Below are 25705 nucleotides of genomic sequence, written 5' to 3' on the forward strand. Positions count from 1 at the left end.
ATAGGGAATTTTTACAAAATTAAATATGACATATATACTAAATAGGGCTTCCCTGGTGACTTGGGTGGTAAAGAATGTCTGTAATGCAGAAGACCCAGGTTCAGTCCTTGAGTCAGGAAGATCCCCTGGAGAAGAGAATGGCAGTCCAATCCAATATTCTTGCCTGGAGAATTCCATGGATAGAGGAAACTGGCAGGCTACAGTCTATGGGGTCGGAAATGACTAAATGACTCACACTTTCTTTCACTTTCATATACTAAATAAAGGATTCATTTGTAAATGAAAGAAACACAAGTTAAGGAAGATCAGGCACTCAGGCGTGCGTGCTGTCTCTTTAGATCTGTCTGACTCTTTGGCACCCTATGGACTGTAGCCTGTCAAGCTGCCCTGTCAGTGGAATTCTCCAGGCAAGAATACTGGAGTGAGTTGCTGTGTCCTCTTCCAGGGGACCTTCCTGACACAGGTATCAAACCCATGTCTCTTGTGTTTCCTGCATTGGAGGTGAGTTCTTTATCACTAGAGCCAGCTGGGAAGCCCTCACGCCCTCATAGTACCAGTCAAAGAAATCATTTTAAAACCTTGCTTTGAAATAAATAAATAAATAAATAAATAAATAAACAAACAAACAAAAGCTTGCTTTGCCAGCAAGGAAAAAATAAATTGAGTTGTCCAGTGAAGTGGTTACGCGATGGAGATGCAGAGAATGTTAGAATTGGAAGGGGTTTTAGAGAATATCTAATCCAGTCATTTCATCTTATGGATAAAGAGAAAATGGAATAGAGAGAGTGATAACAAGCTTTGGAGTCAGACTTAATCACATTTAAATCCCTATGCTTGCTACTTACTCAATATTTGGTTTTTGTAAAATTGACTTCTGTGAGGCTATTCTGTGAATGAGGATAGCACTCTCTGGCTCACTGAAAGTGAAAGTGAAGGTCGCTCAGTTGTGTCCGACTCTTTGCGACCCCATGGACTATACAGTCCATGGAATTCTCCAGGCCAGAATACTGTGGTGGGTTGCCTTTCCTTTCTCAGGGGATGTTCCCAACCCAGGGATCTAACCCAGGTCTGCCGCACTGCAGGCAGATTCTTTACCAGGTGAGCCACAAGGGGAGTCCAAGAATATGGAAAACAGCTAAAATGATTCTGGCTATCTAATGAGCATTCTATAAAAATTAGTTCCTTTCCTACTTAACTGCCTGATCCACTATAAAAGAGTTCAGAGTTCCACCTCACCAAGTTCCTCAGGTCTTCTGACCTCCACAATCAGCAATGCTCCCCAAGCTTATTGGAGATTTGTCCCACTCTGCTAAAGAGGGTGTCAATGCCTGTTTTTTTCCCTTCTTCAAATGCCCCCTCATACTTTGAGGTACCATTATGAAAAAATAAAAATTACTTAGTAGGAAAGAGAGAGAGGAATAGGAAGTGTTTATATCTTAAACAAAATGAAAAAATTGGTCTCATCTTGCAGTCCCTCTTGGGAACATCTTTCTTTAATTTCCTGTTTTCACTTTGTCTACAAATACTCAATAGCATTACAATTTGTGGTCTTAATACCGCTAAAGGTTGTATTAATTATTAATATTTTAATTTTAATATTGAAAGTTTTAAATGGCTAAGATAAAAGAGTTATAACTTTACTTGCTGCCTCTTGTTTCTTGCTAGTTCTTAAGCATTCTCATTTTTACCAGCTCCCTTATATATATGAATATCCTATGCTCTTCTTCCTCATATGTATGAATCAAATTTCTTAGCATTTCCATTATCAATTCTATACTCATGGTTTCCATATTCCTATTATACTCAAATTTTGCATTCATTTTTAACAGTATATCAATGTGATTAAAACAAACTTTGTCATTTTGGCAGTCCTCTGCCTCTCTGCTTCCCTACTTCCTTGAAAGTTTAAAGTAATATTATTATATTCCATTTGTATTCATGACCCAACAACAGTGTGGAATCTTGGGTATCCTATTGGAATATCATGCTTTCACAACATGTCAGCTACTCTGCCAAGTTGATTCTGTCATTACACAGCTCTTCTTTTTCATTATCAGAGACAATATTCTAGCACAGATCACTAGGAAATAATTTCTAAAATGTGGCAGTTTTTCACTATTTGATATGTTTTCCCTCTTTTGAGCCATCTGCGTAGCTTTGTCAGAAAATAATTCAGATTGGACTTGCCCCCTTTCCCCTCAACTTCAAGACCTTAGAGTGCTTTAACATTGCTTACTAAAACAACTCCAGACAGCTTTTCAAGATTGCAAGCAAAATCATTTGACCCTAATTCTGCCTATCTGACTTGATTTTACGTTACTTCCCAAAAGTCTTTACTTCAACCAAGTTGAGTTTCTTACTGTCAATTTCCATCTTCCAAACAGTTGACTCCCAAGGAATTTGAGTCTTCCAGTCACATCAATTCTCCAGCTAAAATCATCCAAAGCATTTTCCTGGCTCTTTGCATCTTTCAAAGCTCTTCTGCAGTTATTATTAATCCTTCCAATAATCATGAGAGATAGGTAGATATTGTTTTCCTCATTTCTAACATGAGAAACTTGTTTTAGAAAGGCTAAGTGGCTTTTAAGAATCACATGACTCTCAATGAACTCAAAGTCTTGTGATTGCAAATATGGTGTTTATTACTTCAGAACATTTTTTTAGAATACTTTCTGATGCCTCATTATCTTCATTTAATATTCAAACCTAGCTAAATTGCTCTCTTTCTTCCAAGTTTTTTATGGCTAAAAAAGCCTACCAAGAACTCATCCCATGTTAGATGACTACACAATAGATGTTTAATAAAATATTCATTGCTCATCTCTTCTCTGTTAGACCATGAATCCAAAGTGCTGGAGGGTCAACCATTTAATGCTCAAATTATTTTTGTTGAATGAATAACTTCTGTTCTATCTTTGTAGGTCAGAGTTTCCAATGTCTATCACATATGAAACAAAGTTTTACTTTTGTCTTTATTATCATTATTAATTGATATTTAAATAAAAATATACTGGCAGTATTTGAAACAGCTTTCATTTTCCCTGCAGCAATTCACGGGTAGAATTCACACAAGAACTTAGATCAGTTGAGTCAACAATGTCCAGTGTTTTTGCTCCTTGCCAACCGCTTTTAATTTTAATATGAGAAATACAACTTGACATTTCAACCTCACTTCAGTTCTTGGTTATTAAATCTTTTCTGAGAACAAGGTGTGGTGCTCAGTTTTCTCTGAAAATAGAGGAGATGTGGATTAGCTAAGTAAAAGTTAGTGTTATTCCACTGTGATTAGTTCCACGAATGACAAACAGAAATTCCAATTGGCTGTCTTACGTAACTGGACATAATCTTCCTTAGCTGTCATGTTATTTTACATTGCTAAATTATCTCTGCTTGGCTTGGACTTGTTCATATGACACAATTATACTTGACAAGCCAAGAAAAGACAATATAAAATACATACTAACTAACATTTCCTAGTCTTTTTGTATTCAGCAAATCTCCAGAGAAACACTAGGTTGGAAATCTTTTTTTGGAAATTTTTGGGAAATATTTGGAATTTTTTTGAAATATACTAAATTTGCATTTTAAAAAATATTTATTTATTTTTGGCTGCACTGGATCTTGGTTGCTGTGCTTGGCTTTCTCTAGTTGCAGTGAGTGGGGGCTACTCTCTAGTTGAGGTGCATGGGCATCTCTTTTTGTGGAGCACAGGCTCTAGGGTGCTCAGGTTTCAGGAGCACACCGGCTCAGTAGTTGCAGCTTGCTGGATCTAGAGCACAGGTTCAGTAGTTGTGGTGTATGGGCTTGGTTGCTCCATGGCAAGTGGGATCTTCCCAGACCAGGAATCAAAGCTGTGCCCCTTCATTGGTAGGCAGATTCTGAACCACCAGGGACATTCAGCATTTTAAATATTATCCAAATCTATTTTAAATGAAGCAGAACCACATTAAATTTTTCATTTTTGAATTACTTATAATTATCACTTAACTGCAAATTTAGTTATTCTTCCTCAATTATATTTCCTAAATGTTCATTCAGTGCACAGATTACAAACACTCAGATTTTTGAAAGCATGTTACAAATAACTGAGCTTCTCTCATAGCTCAGTTGGTAAAGAATCCTCTTGCAATGCAGGAGACCCTGGTTCAATTCCTTGGTCTGGAAGATACGCTGGAGGAGGGAAAGGCTACCCACTCCAGTATTCTGGCCTGGAGAATCCTCAATTATATTTCCTAAATGTTTATTCAATGTACAGATTGCAAATATTCAGATTTTTAAAAAATATGTTATATATAAATACCTTGGATGGGGTGTAGAGATTATATCTACTAGTAAGAAATGGAACCAGCTATCAGTCACGTCTCCTACAAGAGATGTTTCCAAAATTGTCTCAGCCCTAGATTGCAAGTTATTTGGACAGTGGTTTTACTTGCTAAGATTTTAATTAGTATGTTTGGGGCTTAGACATTTACACTTTTGTAGACATTTACATATTCTGAAGATGATTCTTATAACTGATCAAGTTTTGAATCATAATTTTAGAGAATTGCCACTACTTTCACTCAGGTTTATTGTTTTTCTTGCAAGACTTTTGCATATTGTTTGCCTCTTGCACAGGTCTGCCTTGCTTATTGTGAATGGGAAAACATGACCTATGAAGATAGAACAATTCATTTATTCAGCAAAAATTGTTTTAATATAAAAACACTGTTGTAGGCAACCAGAATCTGAAAAAGATGATGCTCTAGCTTTTTCCTGACTCTATCTTCTTTATGGAAACCAGCAGCTTATTGAGATAAAAAAAACATTTAAGTTATTAACTATCATGAAGAAACTGTAATTCTCCAACTAAACAAGGGTTCTTGAACATAAACTTAGGAAAATGTTTGAATTAGGTGTATCAAGTAATGCCATCATGGGTAAGAACTAATTCCTGCTATCTAAGGGCTTGCAAGAGTGCATGCTAAGTTGCTTTAGTCTGACTCTTTGTGACTCTATGGACTGTAGCCCACCAGGCTTCTCTGTCCATGGGCTTCTCCAGACAAGAATACTGGAGTGGATTGCCATGCCCTCCTTCAGGGAATCTTCCCGAACCTAGGGATCAAACCCACATCTCTTATGTCTCCTGCATTGACAGGCAGCTTCTTTATCACTAGTGCTGCCCGGGAAACCCCATCTAAGGGCTTACTGTAAAGCAAATATCTGCATAAGACATAGGAAGATAAAGCAAGAATACAAAAGAGTATAATTAAAAACTAACTTTAATAAAAATGACACAAGATTTTAAGAAAAGAAAATTCACAACCAAATGATTAAGAAAAGCTGCATGAGGAAAAATGTCATTAAGGGTAGGCAATGAGTGATGAGTAGAGAATTTCTAGATAGAAAAAGAGAAGGATAGTGCTCCATTACAGACACAAAGAGCTTAAGCAATTATTCCTCGACTGGAAAACACAGGGCGTATTTGGGAAACATTGCATAGTTTAGCTTGGTTTAAGGCTGTGGTAGAAGAACAGCATAGGATGAGTAGGATGTCAGTGAACCAAGTCACCACGTATTAGACAGGCATTGAAATTCCCAGAATATTAATACAGAGCTGGTGGTGAAGGGAACGATGAAGGAGAGGAAGCAACCTGGATGATGATAGGCATCAAAACAGGGAAGGTTTATCACATATCAGAGTCTGATAGCATGTACTTGGAAGTAGCTGGAAGCTTTTGTGGAAGTTGGAAGTGGCAATAAAAGGCAGAGGGAATATCTACCTCATTCCTGTGGGTGGAAGAAAATGCAAGGAATGTGGAGGAATTTGCAAGGTAAACTGAATCTGATGATAAAGAGGATTGGTATAGAAGAGGTTGAGAATTGGGTTCACTGATGATGACAAACCATGAATTCCGAGGGGCACAGTTCTCGAGTGGAGAGTGTTGACAAGGTGTGGAAGCTTGAGTTAGATTTGGGAGGGAGATAAGTCTAAGTTGACGTAGAGGGAGACTGGTCTGCCAGTGGTGACTGAGTTAAACCAGAATGCAGGACATTGTGACATTCAACCTGGTCATGTCATAGGGGATATAGGTAATCAGTTATATTATCTATTTAATGCTCACAAGAATCTTACTAGCTCCATATTTTCAGTTTAAATATACAGATGAAGAAAGTTAAAAACAAGGTAATAATTGGCATAAGGCCTTGTAGAAGAAGAGAAGTCTTATTTGAAAGAAGTAGAGTCTTATTTGAAAGTGGGTTTTCTTATTCAGAAGCTTTTCCTTGCCTCTTTCTTCCCCTTCTCCCCCCTCTCTTTCTTCAAATCATGATCCTTCCAAAGGAGATCAAGAAAGTACCATGATGAAGGAAAGGAATAGAAAGGAGTTGATGCAGTCTTTTAAAAAACAAGGGAGTTTTTTTCAGGCAGAAGTTGATCAACAGATTAAAATGTTTCAGCCAAATCAAGAATAATGAAGACAGACACAAATGAAGACAAAGGAAAAATCTCCACCCCTGCCTTTTCTCTTTTTTTCCAGGTAAGATGGCACCATTCAAGAGTTTTGAGCAAAATATATTATTCTGATTGCTGTTTTGAGAAAGTACTGCAGGGAAGCAAGTGTAAAAAGAGAAACCCTTGGGAAGATTTTGCAATAATCAAAGAGAGATAATGTTGATTTAGGGCAGCTGTAGGGGTGAGGGTGGTGATAACTGTTCAGATTCTGGATCTACTTACAAGGTACAGCCAACAAGATTTTCAGAAAGATTGACTGTGGGATATAAGAAAAGAGAAGGGTTAAGAATGACGGGTCAAGAAAGTTTTTGTCTTGAGCAACTGGAAGGATGGAGCTGTTATCAACACAGATAATGAAGACTGTTGGAGAAGCAGTTTGAGGAGGCATATCAGGGGCTCGTTTCAGATATATATGTTCAGGAAGTTATTTGGACATCTAAGTAGAAATTGCAAGTAGGCAGTTGAATATATGTCTATGGATGAGTAATTCAGAGAAGAGGCATGGGCAGAAATATAAATATGTGAGCTGTTTGTATAAATTGTAAAAGATGAAGAAAAGAAAGTGAAAGTGAAGTCACTCAGTCGTGTCTGACTCTTTGCCACCCATGAACTGTAGCCTACCAGGCCCCTCAGTCCATGGAAGTTTCCAGGCAAGAGTACTGGAGCGGGTTGCCATTTCCTCCTCCAGGGGATCTTCCCAACCCAGGGATCGAACCAGGGTCTCCCGCATTGCAGGCAGATGCTTTACCATCTGAGCTACCGGGGAAGCCCCAAAAGATGAGCATTATTCCCCCCTTTTTTGATGCTCTTCCCCAAGAACAATACTTCCTAATATAAAGATGTGGCCTCTATCAAATCCTCTTTATCAAGAACTGATTTTAGACTGAGTAAGATCAGTGGAAAGATAGGAACTAGTTTTTCTCCCCAATTTTGCAGTAATGTGATATGTTCAACAAAAAGTAGTTTGAAAGTTCCTTTGAAAGACAGAGTATACATTCTAAATGAAGAAGAAGCAGGTACTTGGTGATTAAAGTAGTTTAAGTGGTGGCACTTAAAAATTTCTCATCAGTAGGCAGAAGCCCAAAGATTTTTAGTCATTGGTTTACTGATTCATTCATGTATTTACAAAAAAAATACTTGTCAAGCACCTTCTGTGTGGAGTGAAATCTATAGAATTTGATGAATGATTTATGTAAAACATGAGGTACAAGAAAGATTCTTGTGAGGCTCTTGTGAGGTGTTCAGCTTGGGTGAATGCTTGTGCCATTAACCAAGACAGAAATAGCTGGGAGGAGAAACAACTGAAGTTGCTTGGAAATTAGAGAGTTCATTTATATACATCTTAAAATCAAGGAAGTTACATATGCCAGTGTTTGTCTATTGGGCAAATTTTGGAATGTGTTCACAGCTCAGAGAGAAATCAGGATATAAGGGATTCCATGCCAGAAACCCTTAAACAGTTTCCTCCTAGCTCTTTGCTAGACTAGATTTTCTTATCCTTTAGATCTCAACTTAATTATGACTACCTCATGAACTTTCTCCTCCTGTTATTCTCTTACTTTTTGTCCTGTTTTTTTTTTTTTTTTCTTTCTTTCTGGTATTATGTATGGTTCTTTGATTACATTTTGTGGGTATTTGCATATTAAATAAATGTCTTCAGTACTTGATGTTAAGTTGCAAGATGGCAATGGCTATTTTGTTCCAACTAAATAGTACAACTTTATGGGATATATAAGCAGTCAACAAATATATGCACAATAAACGAATAAGATATATATTTGGGAGTTCTTGGCATACTGATGACAATTGAAGCCTGAGATAGTATTGAACTTTCTAAGGATGACAAAGAAAAAGACCAATAAAATACTCTGGGGCAGTCCTAACATTAGAGTCAGAAAAGAGTAGTCATTATAGATTTTTTTTTCATTTATTTTTATTAGTTGGAAGCTAATTACTTCACAACATTGCAGTGGGTTTTGTCATACATTGACATGACTCAGCCATGGAGTTACATGTATTCCCCATCCCGATCCCCCCTCCCACCTCCCTCTCCACCCGATTCCTCTGGGTCTTCCCAGTGCACCAGGCCCGAGCACTTGTCTCATGCATCCAACCTGGGCTGGTGATCTGTTTCAGTATAGATAATATACATGCAGTTCTCTCGAAACATCCCACCCTCGCCTTCTCCCACAGAGTCCAAAAGTCTGTTCTGTACATCTGTGTCTCTTTTTCTGTTTTGAATATAGGGTTATCATTACCAATAAATGCTGGAGAGGGTGTGGAGAAAAGGGAACCCTCTTACACTGTTGGTGGGAATGCAAACTAATACAGCCACTATGGAGAACAGTGTGGAGATTTCTTAAAAAACTGGAAATAGAACTGCCATATGACCCAGCAATCCCAATCCTGGGCATACACACTGAGGAAACCAGATCTGAAAGAGACACGTGCACCCCAATGTTCATCACAGCACTGTTTATAATAGCCAGGACATGGTAGCAACCTAGATGCCCATCAGCAGACGAATGGATGAGGAAGCTGTGGTACATATACACCATGGAATATTACTCAGCCGTTAAAAAGAATTCATTTGAATCAGTTCTAATGAGATGGATGAAACTGGAGCCCATTATACAGAGCGAAGTAAGCCAGAAAGATAAAGAACATTACAGCATACTAACACATATATATGGAATTTAGAAAGATGGTAATGATAACCCTATATGCAAAACATTATAGATTTTTGAGACCAGAAAGATACCAGTGCCCTGAAACCAAATGAAGAAAGTATTTCAAGAACAGCACCTCTTGTTGTCATTCAAGGGAAAGCAAAAGTCACACTCCAATTCTTGCTCTTCACTTTGTGAAAAACAAAACAAAATAAAAAAATGAAAAGTCCCACAAATCAAACAAAATTAGTCTCTTATAATTCATTATTTTTGTCTTCTTCTCTATGATCAATTTTATTTATGAACTGAAGATATTGAGTATATTTTCTTGTTTATTTCTGACTTTGCTTTTGGGATTATCATTTATTTTAGTTCAAAATATGAATAGCTATTTTAAAAAATATTTTATTGATTCATTTGGTTGCACTTGGTCTTGGTTACAGCATGTGGGATCTTTAGTTGTAGCATATGGAATCCAGTTCCCTGACCAGGGGTCGAACCCTGGCCCCCTGCATTGGGAGTGCAAAGTCTTAGTCCCTGGACCACCGGGGAAGTCCCAATAGCTGTTTTCATTTTCAAAAACCATTATCCAAAAACTCCAATATCCATTATTGTCGAACTATAGACAATACGTATTTGTGCAGCTTTGTATGTGTGCTTGTGTGTATAAGTATGTATGAAAGAGAGTGTGTTTCATGTGTGTTCTTTTAGGTTAAGGTAGTATTTGAGTCAAGGATATTTCTTAAGTTCTATGTAGGTCTACATTAGAGAGCTCTGAAAATACGAAGTACATAGGGCCTAAATGTACTGATTAGAAGACCTGAATGTCACCAGGAATGACCCATGGAGTGAATAATTTGTTTCCTTAGGAACATATGGAATCCACTGACTTCAGGAAATATTTTCAGAGTGCACACATATTTCTTCAAGACATTAACATCCCAGGGGAGGAGGAGAAATAAAAACATGACAAGGAGTAATTTAAAATGGCAGGTACTGCAGTTTTCTTTTCCTGAGCTGGAAACCTGATATTTGATACGAATGTAGATGATTTTCTTATGATTGCTATAAAAAGTTGATACTGTTCTTTCCAAAATTCTCTAAAATTTATTTTTTCCTCCTTCTTTGTGGAATTTTGTTGTTTTTGAATAGCTTAGATTGTGGGTACAAAGAAATCAAAACATTGCACATTATTTCTTATAATGTAACCACAAGAAAATGCAAATGCTGAGACTCTGATTCACAAAAGAATATTACCTATTAGTTACGGTATGGTTCAGTGGGAAAATAGAGTCCAAAATTAAATTATATTTCACTAGACTGTAACACAATCAAGCCTTGATTTTTGTGCATCAGTTACATTATTTCCCTTTTTAATTTTAATTTTTCAACATTTTTATAAGATTATAGCACCTCAGGAGACTTAAATGCTGGACTTTGACATAGACAGCCTAGGTTCCAAGTCTCATTTTGCCACTAATAAGATATGTGACCGGGAAAATTCCTTAAATGCTCCGAGTTTCACCTTCCCCATCTATAAGACAGGGTGGTAGTGTTCACTTTAGAGATGACTCTGAGTGAGATGACTCACTTTAATTATGTCATCATAATTAAATTATGATGACATAATTAAAGTGAATAGGTATATTTTTTTTCTTTCTTTACTTTTGAATGCCTAGTCTCTGATAGATGTTGCAAGGGTTAGAATGGCTAGGTACATTGTCTACAAATCCTTGAGAACATAATCATTTACAAAAATCTGAGCTTGAAAAGACAACATTTTGTAGAAAGTAAATTTCAGATTTCTTTTATGCACTTGCTTTTCCTCTTTTGAAATTAAATTTTTTATAATATGGAAAGATGTTTGGATAGTTTAGAAACTATAGACTTCATTGGAGGACACAGATTTTAGGACAACAGATTTTTTAATGATGACCCACAGTAAGAAATATCTTATTTTGCAATCTATTACTTTCATTCATATACATGTATATGTATATGTATATACTATATATATATAGTATATATTATATGTTTATATGAAATAAAATTTTTATAAAATTATCCATATATTTGCAGATGTTTAATCTTTTCTACTCTTGCCTAGTCTATTTCATTATTTTAAAAAATTGTCTTTAAAATCCAGTAATTTTATTTATTTTTTTTAAATCCAGTAATTCGATTTTAAGATCCACTAGTGGAGGGCCATCTCATGGCTTGAAAACCATTTTTTACTTCAGATATGTAGCATCTCTGTAATAGAGGCCTTTGTCTGACTGTATTCCCACAAACAGTGTCTATATAAGTTTAAATAAAATTCATGAAATTTTGGTCAATCACCCTGTTAGCTTTGGCTTCCTTGGTGGCTAAGATGGTAAAAGCATCTGCCTGCAATGTGGGAGACCTGGGTTCAATCCCTGGGTTGGGAAGATCCCCTGGAGGAGGAAATGGCAACCACTCCAGTGCTCTTGCCTGGAAAATCCCATGGGCAAAGGAGCCTGGTAGGCTACAGTCCATGGGGTGGCAAAGAGTGAGATACGACTGAGCGACTTCCTTTTCTTTCTTTCTATTAGCTTTCCTGTCCACAGTCTAAAAGATAACATTGTTTTTTGATGCAAACTAATCAACTATCCAGATACAGCAAAACTTAAGTCACTTGTCTTCTGATGCTAGTGACAATTCCAAGCCAATTTTGATGGCTGAGTTGTTGTCTAAAGGTGAACAGGGGCACCAGACAGGGCTGGCTTCATGGGCATATGACCTGTGCAGGTCACACGAGGCTTTGCCCTCAGAAATGCCCTGTGTTTGGATTAATGCCCTCTTGTGCACCTTCAGTTCTTACTCTTTTTATCTGAGAACTTGCGTTTGTAAGTGGAGTTTGATGAAACAGTGGAGTGTGCACATGAGCAGAGAAGCTGCAAGCAGTAAGTGTGGGCACTATTCCTCACCATCCCATTTGCTTAAAGCCTACCGGATGTCCCATCCATGCAGACTTCCATTGGATTCACAGTTTGTTGGAGTTCAGAAAGACTTAAAGCAGATACAAGACAAACATGCAATGAAAGTTGCTGTTACAGAAGGGAAAGGAAAGGTAGGGTAACATATATTTCCTTTTCTTCTCTGTCCTTCCTTGCTCATGGGTAAGCCACAAATAGTATGGGAGAGTATGTATATTAAAAGCTGAAATAGAACAGTTGAGTTATTTTTATGCAGAATATCCTTTGTGCTGACAACATCAAAAAACATATGAAAAATAAATGAATAACATAAAAAAACAAAAAGCATATGCATGTACAATTTACAAAACTGAAATTGTGTAATTTCAATGATTCTGCGTGAGTTAGTGTTTTTACATTTGCCTTTAAAACTGACACTGCACAATATAAAATTATGGCAATATTTAGGATAACAATTTAACTTAAATTGTTTCTTTACTTAGAATGACATTAAATAGGAAATAAAAACACCATGACAATTTAAGAGACTTCAGAAGAAAGGAAAAAGCGTTCCATTTTAGCGATTTTAGGGAATTTTCCCCCCAGTTTATGAAAAAAGGACTTCACATTTACATTTTGTGCTGAGCCCTCTAATCATGTCATTGGCCCAGGCAAAATAATGTATTTTTTATATCTATCTATCTATCTATCTATCTATAGATATATATACATGTATACATATCAGAGTTGATTAAGGAAGCCAGCAGGTAGTTTAAACAATTATATGCATTCATGTCTTCATTTGTTCCTTTATTCAAACCTTCACTCATTTACTGCACTCCTATTAAGCTGTTCTAGAAACTGGAGATTCACATCTATGGACATGACAGTTTGCATCACTGCTCTTGTGCATCTTAATATGATGAGAAGGCAATCATTAAAAATTATTTGCATTGGTAATTATTTCATGACAAATATAGTAAGGGATAAGAAGAAAAAGTTCAAAATGCTACAAAGGAATATAATATACTTTCCCCAAACAGCTAATGTTAATTCTAAGAAAACTTTAAACTTCTACTTTTATTTATTAATAGTTTTTTACATCCCTCATAGATGCCTGGCAGTGTATGAGCCTATAGAAATTTAATGAACATTGGTCCTAAGGAGTTCCCCATTTGTTACAAGTGTCATTTATAGTTGTTACTATGTAATAATGGTTAATAGTGTTAAGGACAGAAATAGATTCAAGGTGGAGCAAAGATGAAGTAATTACTCTTTTAGGTGTTGGATGGTGAGGATAATGGGGATTAAATGTCCTCAAGGAAGCCTTCTACAAAAAGAAACATGAAAATAACTTCTGTTGAGAAATCAGTATTTAAATAGTGGCACTTTATTTATTTTTTTTCCATTTATTTTTATAAGAATTAGGGAACTTTCTTATGACATGTTGCATTTCCCTGGGCTCTAATGAGAATAGCTCATCTGGATGTTTATATCGCTTCCTATTGAAATAGAGTTTTTACTAGCTTCTGTTCTGAAAAACTCTCTGAATCACAAGTAACTTTTTCATCAGCTGTTTAGAAGAAATATATTGTTAGTCAGTTAATACTATCACACTCAGAAAAGTAATGGCAGTGTGCTTCATCTTGGGAGGAGTTCTATTTGTTTGATTGATTATTGCTGTTTATTGCTCCCTTAACTTTCACAACGTTCTAAAATATTTCTCTTGCATTTAGTTTTATGTCTTAAAATTTAACCTCCAGTATTAACTATTTGTGTCTGGTTTTCTAAGTATTAGATTTTATATAGCATAGTAAGGAACCCTCACCTACCTAAACTTTTCAGAACATTCAGCAGATTAAAATTTCTTTATATTATATTGTAAGAAGTAATCTACAACATTTGAGGTAATGAAATATCTTCTCTCTTGATTATAATGAGAACATCTCTAGTTGTCCTGAGACAAATGGAACTTCATTTTGAGGGACTCCATGTTAATTAGTGGAATCTTACTCTACTCTTTCATTCTTGTCTTGCACATAGCGTGTTGGTTTTGTATTTCACTCCCTGGTTGCACTGTCATACAATTCATGACCTCCTTTTCTTATATTCCCTCTGCCAGCTTCCTTAAATTCTCACATGGTCCAATGTTGACCTGGATACAGCTTAACTTTCCTTCTATAGTTTGTGTTCTGAAAATGAATACAGTGTTGAGATTACTGCTTTATATTATCCTTTTCTTACTTCTGTGTTGATTTATAATTGTCTGGTTCCATCACATGTTTTTGTGCTATTTCCCTCCTTGTGAGTGAGACTCAGCCTGCTTTTAACACTTGCACAGTTTGACAATTAGAAAAAAAATTGCTTTGAATGAACACATGTGTCATGAGTGTTTGAACTTAAATATTTCTAAAGCAGGTGTAAATTTAATAGAAATTTTTCCTCCAAGCGTAATGAGAGATCTCCAGGTAAATCAACTCATTTCCTTTTGTAATTTTAGGAAAGAAGAACATTTTTAATAAATCTTCAAATTTTAGGCAGTGAATTAATAAGACCTGATAGAATCTGGAGAACCTAGAACCACCCCCCCCACCCCCCAACCCCACCACCCACACTAGATATTAATAGAATAGTCATTTAAGTGTCAGTTTCCTTCTTACATTTCTACAGTATGGACCTTGGATGCAAGATTCTGACACTTAAAATATATAACATTACAGAAACCTTATGACTAAAACCCATTTCTGATAGCCATCATGTATAACACAAGGATTCTGTTAGTTCTAGCATCGAGGATTTCTTTCCTTTCATGATTTCAATGATTTATCTAGGATCAAATAATAAATAAATCACAAAATAAAAAACTTCAGACTCTATATTGTATTAAAAAGTAAAAGTCATAAGCCAAGAAGACTGCACTATAAGTAGGCAAGTCTTATCTATTGCGATCTGAGCAGACCTCTGACTGATTTCTCTGTGTCTACTCTGGGGTCACTTGCCAGTGCATTTGGAGAAAGCCAGGGGAAAATATGGGAACCATGACAGACCAAAATCAGAAGGAAATGGGGCTGGCATCTATTCTTTCACCTTTTAGCCTGATTTGTAGAAGAATGTCCAGTCTGAGAATGGAACCAACTGAATGAGACCTTATATCTATACAGCTGCTGTTATCCAAAGAGATTGTACCTTCATCCAAATATTCGAGAACAAGTTATCTTACCTGAGTGAGTGTAACAAACCAGGAAATTCCCACCATCTGACCTGTTACTGAGAAATATAATATCACCACGAGTGATGTTTCCACTGCTCAACATACTGCGAACAGCCCACTGAACAAAAGACTGTCATCACTAGGTAATATATTTAGGATATATTCGATGGAATCTGAGTAAAATGTATCTGATTATGCTGTTCTGATTACTTTAAATTTCAAAGCATAGTTGTTTCACTGAGGAGAAGGAAAAAAAAAACAACTAAGATCAAATTACTCAGTAACTTAGATAACAGGAGGACATGCCAAGCAGAATAATTCAACTTGGATATCATATTCTTTCTTCTTATATCCAGTTCCTAACTTAGAAACGAATTGAGTACCATAAATTCATTTGGCCTACATTATCCTATGATACCAATATTCATGGTGGTGGTTAGGTTTCCAGGATTGGTACAAATGCCCACTTTATAAAATAAAACATATGCTTGAAGTATAAACATTTACAGAAAATGTTTTCAGTTTATCACAATAAAATTATATAGGGAATGTTTAAAAATATTTCTTCATAGATTGGAGCTTGAAGAAAAGTGTATTTCAGTCAGATAAGAAGCTAGAAAATGGCAAGTTTGTGCAGGTTTTTAGGTGGATTTATGGACATTTTCAAGGTCTTTAGAGATTAATAGCATATGATTTAAACCTAATTTTATGTTAAAACTTTTTTTTAAAGGAAGTTTGTTTTGTTATTTTTTGGCTGTACCTCGTGGTATGTGGGATCGTAGTTCCCCAACCAGGATCAAACCTGTACCCCTTGCAGTAGAAGAACAGAGTCTTAATTACTGGACCATTAGGGAAGTCTGCTTTAACATTTTTAACTTTTCTTTTTCCTTGGTTCCCGTAATGTTCCACAGACCCACATCTGTGTTATTCCTCATGACAATACTGCAGAAGAAAAGAGTAGTAGAAAGAGGTGATGATTTTTTTTCATCTGAAGAAACAGAGTGAGCAATGAGAGGTATATAAAAATGGAAAAGTGATCAAAATGAAACTAACAAACAAGGAAGTAATCCAAGATGCAATTATCTCTATTGTCATAGAAAGGAAAATACAGGAACTTCACTGCAGGCACACATCTTCTCAGCAAAGATAATTTTGGGGAGGAGATGTTTGTCTTTGGCTCAGTGGAGAAGAATCTGCCTGCAATACAGGAGACACAGTTCGTATTCCTGGGTCAGGAAGATTCCCTAGAGAAGGAAATGGCAACCCACTCTAGTATTCCTGCCTGGAAAATTCCTTGGACAGAGAAACCTAGGAGGCTATAGTCCATGGGGTCTCAAAGAGTCGGACATGACTGGGCATGGGCCTGTTTTTCACCATCACCATGAGGAGTCAAGCGCTGGACTTACAAAGGGTTGGGGCCAGGGCAAGACAGAAGCAGATACCAGTGCAGACAAAGAAGAGAATGGAAACCAGGACCCGAATTGGAGAAAAACTGCGCTGAGTATAGTGAGTACAATCAAGGGTGGTTTCAGTTCCAGCCAGGCAGATGCACTAGCTCACTAAAAAAGCCACACTCAATACTGAGCTGTAATTAAGTGCCAGGCACTGTGTTAATTTCTTCACATGAGTTATTGTAGTTATTTGTCAAAGAACCTCAGTGTGGATAGAACCATCATGAAGACCCGTATAGTAATATTATTATCCCAGTTTTATAGATAGGACAACTATTACATAGGGAGATTAAATAGCTTGTCTAAGATCATTCAGAGGGTAAATGGGAGATATAAGACTTGAACCTGGGAAGTCTGGTATTACACTGTTGTATGCAGACATCTTCAAGGGGGATTAAATGATCTAAACCCAGGACAAGAGGGTCAAGGAGCAAGGCTAGCTAGAGCCTAGGTTGGATTCTGCTGGGGTTTGCTTACTGTTTCTGCTGTCATTGATAACCTCTATTTCCAAGTCTGTGGACCTCCCAAATCTCTTAAAAGGTGCCAGGTAGCATATATCAAACCATATAGTTCCCCATCCTAGCCACTAGGTGGTGGTTAGTACTCTCAACTTAAAATTAGTATTTGCTAGTATGGATAAGGTGAGAAAGGACAAAAGACGAGGTTTCAGTGGTTAGAGAGGCATTCGTTTTGCACTGAGGTGGTAAGTTACTAGTGGTGAGATGGTGAATTATTTAAAAAAAGAAAAAATAATGTAAAAGGGACAGATTATCTCATTTGCTAAGAGTTTATCATCTATTGTGTATCAGATACCGAGGTAGAAGATACTGGGAACACAGTGATAAGTCACATAAAGGAGCATGTGGGATGTAAATATCTAATTAGGGTTATCTATCAGTGGAGTAACTGAATGGGTAGAATTATATACCAGATATGAAATTGAAGAGAAATATCCCCAAATGAAGTATGTGCATTTGTGTGTGTCTGTGTGCATCTGTGCATACTCAAGGAAAGCTTACAAAAAGTTTAGGTATGAAAATACCAAGATGCAAAGACTTTGCCAAGTATTAGATGCAGTATCATGTACAGAACAAATTAGTGCTATGTCAAAGATACTTGTATTACCAAAGTACTAATTATGGTTTCTTTATTTTGGATGACAGTGACTTAAATTTTAGTTAGTTGTATCTGACTACTCCCTGACTATTGAACTACATGTGTCTGAAGATCTTGTCTACCAAACTTTACTTAAATAGTTCCTCAATGTATATAAATCAAACTTTTAGAAATTCTGGCCAGATGACATAGCTAGCACTGCATGCTAAGTCACTTCAGGTGTGTCTGACTCTTTGCTACCCTATGGGCGGTGTCCCCCCGGCTCCTCTTTCCATGGGATTCTCCAGGCAAGAATACTAGAGCAGGTTATCATGCCCTCCTCCAGAGGATCTTCCCGAGAATACTGGAGTGGATTGCCATGCCCTCCTCCAGGGGTTCTTCCTGACCCAGGGATCAAAGATACGTCTCTTGCATCTCCTGTGTTTGGCAGGTGGGATCTTTATCACCGGTGCCACCTGGGAAGCCCTAACTAGCATTACTAGACCCACTTAATAATAAATGTGTGTGTGATGTGCTCAGTTGTTTCTGACTCTTGGAGATCCTATGGACTATAGATTGCCAGGCTCCTCTGTCCATGGGATTTTCCAAGCAACAATACTGGGGAGGGTTGCCATTTCCTTCTCCGGAGGATCTTCCCAACCAGGGATCAAACCTGTGCATCCTGCATCTCCTGCCTTGGCAGATGGATTCTTTTACCACTGAGCCACTTGGGAAGTCCTTAATAATAAATAGAATGCAGCAAAATGTATGAATATGAAAGGAATTCATCTTTTTTGTGATATATATCAGACATATATTAATATGGAAAAAATTTAGAATTTTAAGTTCTAATAAGCTTGATTTTTTGTGCTTATCACTTTTGTACTTTAGAAAATCTATATTTGGGAAGCTGAGATCAGATATAATTTTTACTATTAGAATACCAGTTAGTGTTAAGATTGTTGTAACATTTGTGTCTCAAGAAAACACCAAGGTTGATATTATCGCCCATGTTGGCCAAAGTGAAAGCCTCTGAGTTGTTTCAAGGTGCAGTATCACCAGAATGTACCCATGCCTGTCACAGGCCCACAGGAGTAATTAGAGTAAAATTTAGCCTTTTCTAAAGCTTGGTTGCCTAAATTATGATGTCCATGGTATCTGGAAAAATCAGCTGTGAAATGGCAGTAAGGTATTTATACTGCAGATGTAGACACAGGCTTTCTTGCTAACCCTCCAAAAGAATGACACTAAAACCTGTTTTCTAAGATAGACCATCTAATATCACATAAAATCATACAGAGCAAGGAAAATACAAATATTCTTAATTATTCATTTAAACTATCTATACCGAAAATGAGAAAATTTAAAATTTCACTCTACCTCTATCACTGTGTGTGTCTGTAAACTTCCTGACAAAGTTTGAGTGTGTATCTTTTATTAGAAAGCACACTATAGCAAAATCAGGACCTCATCAATTAATACTATAATCATGACCACACAGAATCATCAGTCAGTTCAGTTCAGTTCAGTCACTCAGTTGTGTCCGACTCTTTGATATCCCACGGACAGCAGCATGCCAGGCCTCCCTGTCCATCACCAACTGCCTGAGTTTACTCAAACTCACGTCCATTGAGTCAGTGATGCCATCCAACCATCTCATCCTCTGTCGTCCCCTTCTCCTCACACCTTCAATCTTTCCCAGCATCAGGGTCTTTTCCAACAAGTCAGCTCTTCGCATCAGGTGGCCAAAGTATTGGAGTTTCAGCTTCAGCATCAGTCCTTCCAATGAATAGTCAGGACTGATTTCCTTTAGGATCAACTGGTTGGATCTCCTTGCAGTCCAAGGGACTCTTAAGAGTCTTCTCCAACACCCAGTTCAAAAGCATCAATTCTTCAGCACTCAGCTTTCTTTATAGTCCAACTCTCACATCCATACATGACTACTGGAAAAACCATAGCTTTGACTAGATGGATCTTTGTTGGCAAAGTAATGTCTGTGCTTTTTAATATGCTGTCTAGGTTGGTCATAACTTTCCTTCCAAGGAGCAAGCGTCTTTTAATTTCATGGCTGCAGTCACCATCTGCACTGATTTTGGAGCCCAAAAAAATAAAGTCTGCCACTGTTTCCATTGTTTCCCCATCTATTTGCCATGAAGTGATGGGACAAGATGCCATGATCTTAGTTTTCTGAATGTTGAGCTTTAAGCCAACTTTTTCACTCTCCTCTTTCACCTTCATCAAGAGGCTCCTTAGCTGTTCTTCACTTTATGCCATAAGGGTAGTGTCATCTGCATATCTGAGGTTATTGATATTTCTCCTGGCAATCTTGATTCTAGCTTGTGCTTCATCCAGCCCAGTGTTTCTCATGATGTACACTGCATATAAGTTCTATAAGCAGGGTGACGATATACAGCCTTGATGTACTTATTTTCCTATTTGGAGCAAGTCTGTGGACCATATACACTTCTAACTGTTGCTTCCTGACCTGCATATAGATTTCTCAAGTGCCTACTTAAGTATGAAAATTAATCTATTACTCAGAGAGTTATTCATAATTTCTTTAAATATTAGACTTTATTTAGTTCTACAATTTGAAGGTTTTTGGAGGGTGTGTTGTTTGAGCTATTATCTGCAATCTAGATAGATAAGAGTTTTGGCATAAAATGATGAGCGTAACTGATTTCCAGGATGAGAGAACACAGGATCAAAGTTGCCAAGCTGTGAAAATTTAAAGTTCTCAAAAGATGCAATGTCTTCCAATTTGGCTTGAATGTTGAGCTATTAACTGAAAAAACTTGGAAATTAGGATAGGAAATGTTGTTTAGTAGCAGATTCTGAGGGGCCTTAGATGTAGAATTCATCATTTTGGTCTTTCTTCTTCAGGTAATATGGACTTGTTGAAAAAAAAAAATCTAAGTAGAACAATAATAACCTAAAGAGAAGCAATTCCAGTCTGTCATCTGTGCATGAAAAAAATTGTCCGTTGCTATTGAAGAGAGCAGATAAGGTATCAACATTCTACTAAGACTTCATTGGCTCCCCAAATACATAACAACAAAGGCAAACAAATTCCAAAGTAAACTTAGAAATATAGGTTAATGAAAACATTTACATTATTAGGCTACTAGTTGTGGATTTAAAACTACCTAAATTACACAATATACACTTCAGTTGTTTATCATATTATATTTGATATTTTGAGTGGGTGTGTATATGTGGAATTTAAGTATATCATTGAATTAATTTTATCCTTTACTTATTTGTCTATCAAAGATAACTGCTGTGTGGGATTTTTCATGCTGAAAGACAATTTGTTTAACATTTTCAACATATAATTATTTGACTATTAAGATCACATCAGAAAAACTAAATTACTCCTGAAGCAGCTTATGTCCTCTGGTCATTCCTTTTGAAAAACTGTTATATTCAGCATCAAAAACATTTATCCATTTCAGAGGAACCAAAGTTCAACACACATGAATCTATACCATGTTGATGGTATTTTGCATATCATATGTGATACTGCTTTAGTTATTTTGCTTATTTCACAAATTTAATTTGAATCTCATCAGTACTGCTTTTGCCCTAATTAAATAATAGTGCTTTAAAGGTTAAGAAAAATGACACTCAAAATAGAACCATCCTTCTTTATCTTCACTGGTCCCTTTCATAGCCTTCCTACCTACCAGTGTCACCTTCCAGTGTCAAATACATGGAAATACTTAATGGAATAAAAAAAAAAAACTTATGACAATGTCTCTAAATGCTCTGAGGAAATGATACAGGGACGGGAGATCCTAATCTAAATTTACACCACTCAATTTTGAAGACTCTAAATAGAATATTCTAGTTTGAAGACAGGCCTGAGGTTTTGATGTGTTTGTGTTAAGGTAATGCAACAACATTAACAAACAAAAGAAGAAAAGAAATATGATCATGTCAGGAGAGACATAAAAAGTATTTGATAAAGTTCAACATCCATTCCTGATAATGCACTTAAAAATTTGGAATTGAACAGAGTTTCAATTTGATAAAGATTATCTATGAAAAACTTACAGCTAATGTTATGCTTAATGGTGAAATACTGACTCTTTATTACTGAATAATAAAGAAAAGAGCAGAAATCTATTGAAAATAGGAAAATGACAGAGAAAAGTCAATAAAACAGAAAGCTGACTCTGAAGAAAAACAGCATAATTGATAAACTTCTAAACAGACTGACAAAGATTGAAAGAGAAATTGAAAATAATATCAAGAATGACATGGGTGTTATTTACTATAGATCCTGAAGCCATTAAAATCATAATGAGGGAATACACTCATAAATTCAAGAATTTAGGGGAAAAGGACTAATTTATTAAATAGATCAGTGGCAAGAATGTGTCATAATCCAAGGATTATGCATAATAAAACTCTGTATAACTGAATGCTGGAGGTTTATGGCTTTGTATTGTACGAAATATTATCTATTTAAGGAAAAAGCTAAATTTAATGTAGGGTACTTATTCAGGCTGTGTTTATACATCATATTATATGTATATAAAACATTATATAAAATATTTTTAAAATCCTAAATTGTTTCTTTCTTTATGATAACTTTTTAAAGCATTATTTCGTTTACTCCCCTTTCATCCCAGTAAGACTTCGGTGAACTTTATTCTGCCTTCATCCAAACTGAAATTGTTTCTGTCATAATGACCTGCATGTGTAGGCTCATTCTTTTGTTCTGAGTGACATGGAAAACGTTTAGAAGATTTGGTCCAATGTGTTAAATAATCTGAGTATTTTCGAAAACAAAACAAAAGAAAAAACTAATTTGCTGTACCAGTATCTAGGCAGATAAGCAAAGAAGGATTCAAGCTGTAATGAATGATCAGGACAAATGGTGCTGATACGTGACTTAATATAAAGCCAAAAATTTGTTATTGGCTTGCAACGTGAAGATCATCTGTGACCTTAACAGAGTGAGATATGTTGAGTAATGAACATCCAAGAGAAAATAAAAGAGAAACTTAAAGAGAGTCCTATTTTTTAGATTTTTTAGTTAAGAAAAGATTCCTTTGTATTGAAGCCATTTTGAATTGGGTTTCTATCTTGTTATAGCAAAAGGGCTCAATTAATTTTTTATTGGAGTATAATCACTTTACACAGATTCTGCAGCACAGCAAAGTGAATCAGCTGTATGTATGCAAACATCCCCTTCTTCTTGGGCCTCCCTCCCACTTCCCCCTCATCCCACCCATCAAGGTCATCACAGAGCACTGAGTTGAGCTTCCCGGGCTTTAGAGCATGTTCCCACTAGCTATCTATTTTACACATGGTAGTGTATATGTGCAATCCTAATCTCCTAACTCATCCCACCTTCCCTTCCCCCATGCCCACGTCCACATGTCTGTTTTCTACTTCTGGGTCTCTATTCCTGCCCTGGAAATAGGTTCATCTGTACCAAAAAAAGCAAGATATTAAGCTAATTACCCATTTAACAGTGACAGTGATGCTGTGCTTATAGAAAAAAAATCCTTATGGGACTACAGTGTAGACAATGCTCTGCTCACAGAAAGAATTGCTTTTTCATCAAAATTCCTTGTCCTGATTATTAATGCCATTATAAGAGCTATGCAATTGGATACTTGAATGATTTATCTCCAATATACAGCTTGTTAATGCTGCAGTGTAAACCTCTCAGACCTGTCACCATCTTTGTTTAGAACAGTAATATCATGTGGTTTAGCTTCTGCTCTTCTGCGTATAGTAAGCTAAGCACTGATTGAAAATATGCATAACTTTGTTTTATGCTATTTTATATTTCCCAGCAATATCCCTGTTAACATCTGTCAAAGAAGTTGCTATGGAAACTGAAGCATAACATACCATATTATACATACAGCTTTAACATTTTGTTTTATATCCTTTCTGGTGGGAATTTTGTGCATATGTTCAGTTTTATATTACTCTGTATTTCAATGTCTTAATTTTCTTTTAATAAAAGCAGAAGTCATTTGATATGCTAATACACTGTCATATGTAGGGAATTTCTTTCAGACTTTAAAACTATTTTGACTTTATGGTTTTAGCAAATAGAGTATATGGGAAAATACAATTAAAGCAAATTATGCTTTAGAACACACTTTTCCATATCTAAACATTAGAAAGCAAAGTCTAAATATTGGAAATTAATAATTACATAGAAAGTATTTGAATCATTACAAAGATTATGTCATCCAAAAAGAGATTGTGATGTTGTTTAAGAGACAAAATGATCTTTAACCTTCAGGGTTTTGTTGAAAATACTTTATGGTAATATAGGAATCAGGGTAACAACCTATGATATTTCACTTTTGCAAATTAAATTTTATTGGAGTATAGGTGTTTTAATATGTTGTGTTCGTTTCTGCTAAATAGCAAAGTGAATCAGTTATACCTACATATATGTCCACTCTTTTTAGATTTCCCTCTGTTTAGGTCACCACAGAGTATTGGGTACAGTTCCCAGTGCTATACAGTAAGTTCTTATTAGTTACTTATTTTATGTATTGTTATTGGTTTTTAGTCTCTAAGTCATGTCTGACTCTGTTGCAACCCCATGGACTGTAGCTTGCCAAGCTCATCTGTTCATAGGATTTCCTAGGCAAGAATACTGGAGTGAGCTGCCATTTCCTTCTCCAGAGCATCTTCTCGACTCCAGGGATCAAACCCATGTGTCTCGCCTTGGCAAGTGGATTCTTGACCACTGAGCCACTAGGAAAGCCCATTTTATATACTGCAGTATATATTAATATATGTCAATCCCAGTCTCTTGATTGACTTTAAAATAAAAAAAGCAAGTGGAACAAAGGAAACAAATTAGACTTATAAAATAATCATTTAAAATTATTTAACTGAGTATAGTGAGTTGTTTCTCTCAAGATATTTACTGATTACTGAGTTGTTAGTGGATTACTGTTAATATTGCACTTTGCAGCACAGTTCAAAACTATGGTCTTTCAGGTCATTTCAACCAGTTTTAGGTCTTTGGGGAGGACAGGAACCTGAAGATGGGGAGATAGTCTGAATTGTATTACCCATCTGGTGTGTCACAGAGCATTCCACATTGACTGTTTATTGTATCACTGAGCAGTATATTTATAATCAATAACATTACAATTTCCCTTCAAAAATAATAAGACAGTTGTTTAAATGGTAACTCCCAATTTTGAGAAAAAAAATCTATTACATTGTAGTGAAATTCTACTTTAAAATGCCTGATTCCTTTGTTTATTTTTCCTGAGTTGTTTCATATCTATTTTTGTTAAGGACTCAATTCCTGTTCTTCAGGTCAGAGACTTGTCTTCTACGCATTCATTTGGTACACAATAGGCCATGCTTTTGACACTGCATTAAAAATCTCCCTATAACCATCATGTGGTAGGCAGAATCTAAGATAGCCCCCTAATTTCCTCCTCTTGATGCACACGACCTGCATGACCTGGAGAATGGAGAAGACCTATGAATATAATGGGTTATTACTCCCTTGATTAGGTTGTACTGTGTAGAGGGACATTTTCCTGTTGGCTTTAAAGAAGCTGCCGTATTGTGACAGGGCCACGTGGCTAGGATCTAAGGGTTGTCTCTAAAATCTGAGATCAGTCCCTGGAGACCCCAGTCCTACAGCTGCAAGAGACCAAGTTCTGCCAACAACCTGAATGAGCTTGGAAGAGGACTCTTGAGTCCCAGATGGGAACACAACCTAGGCCAAAATCTTGGTTACATCCGTGTTAGACCCCAGCAGAGACCCCAGCTGCATTGTGCCTGGACTTCTGACCTACAGATACTGTGAGACAGTAAGTAGATGTTGTCTTAAGTCTCTAAGA

General features: G+C 36.4%; 2 long non-coding RNA genes across 2 annotated transcripts in view; both read left to right on the forward strand.

The window, feature by feature from the left end:
* Positions 1-25705, forward strand: part of LOC139029686 (uncharacterized) — a 104297-nt gene that overhangs the window by 41787 nt on the left and 36805 nt on the right. The window lies entirely within an intron of this gene.
* Positions 6084-10148, forward strand: LOC139039611 (uncharacterized). Its single transcript, XR_011492943.1, has 3 exons — positions 6084-6166; positions 6323-6518; positions 10032-10148. It is a non-coding gene; the product is annotated as an uncharacterized lncRNA (long non-coding RNA).

Source organism: Odocoileus virginianus, chromosome 19 (genome assembly GCF_023699985.2).
Source record: "Odocoileus virginianus isolate 20LAN1187 ecotype Illinois chromosome 19, Ovbor_1.2, whole genome shotgun sequence".
Taxonomy (NCBI): Eukaryota; Metazoa; Chordata; class Mammalia; order Artiodactyla; family Cervidae; genus Odocoileus; species Odocoileus virginianus.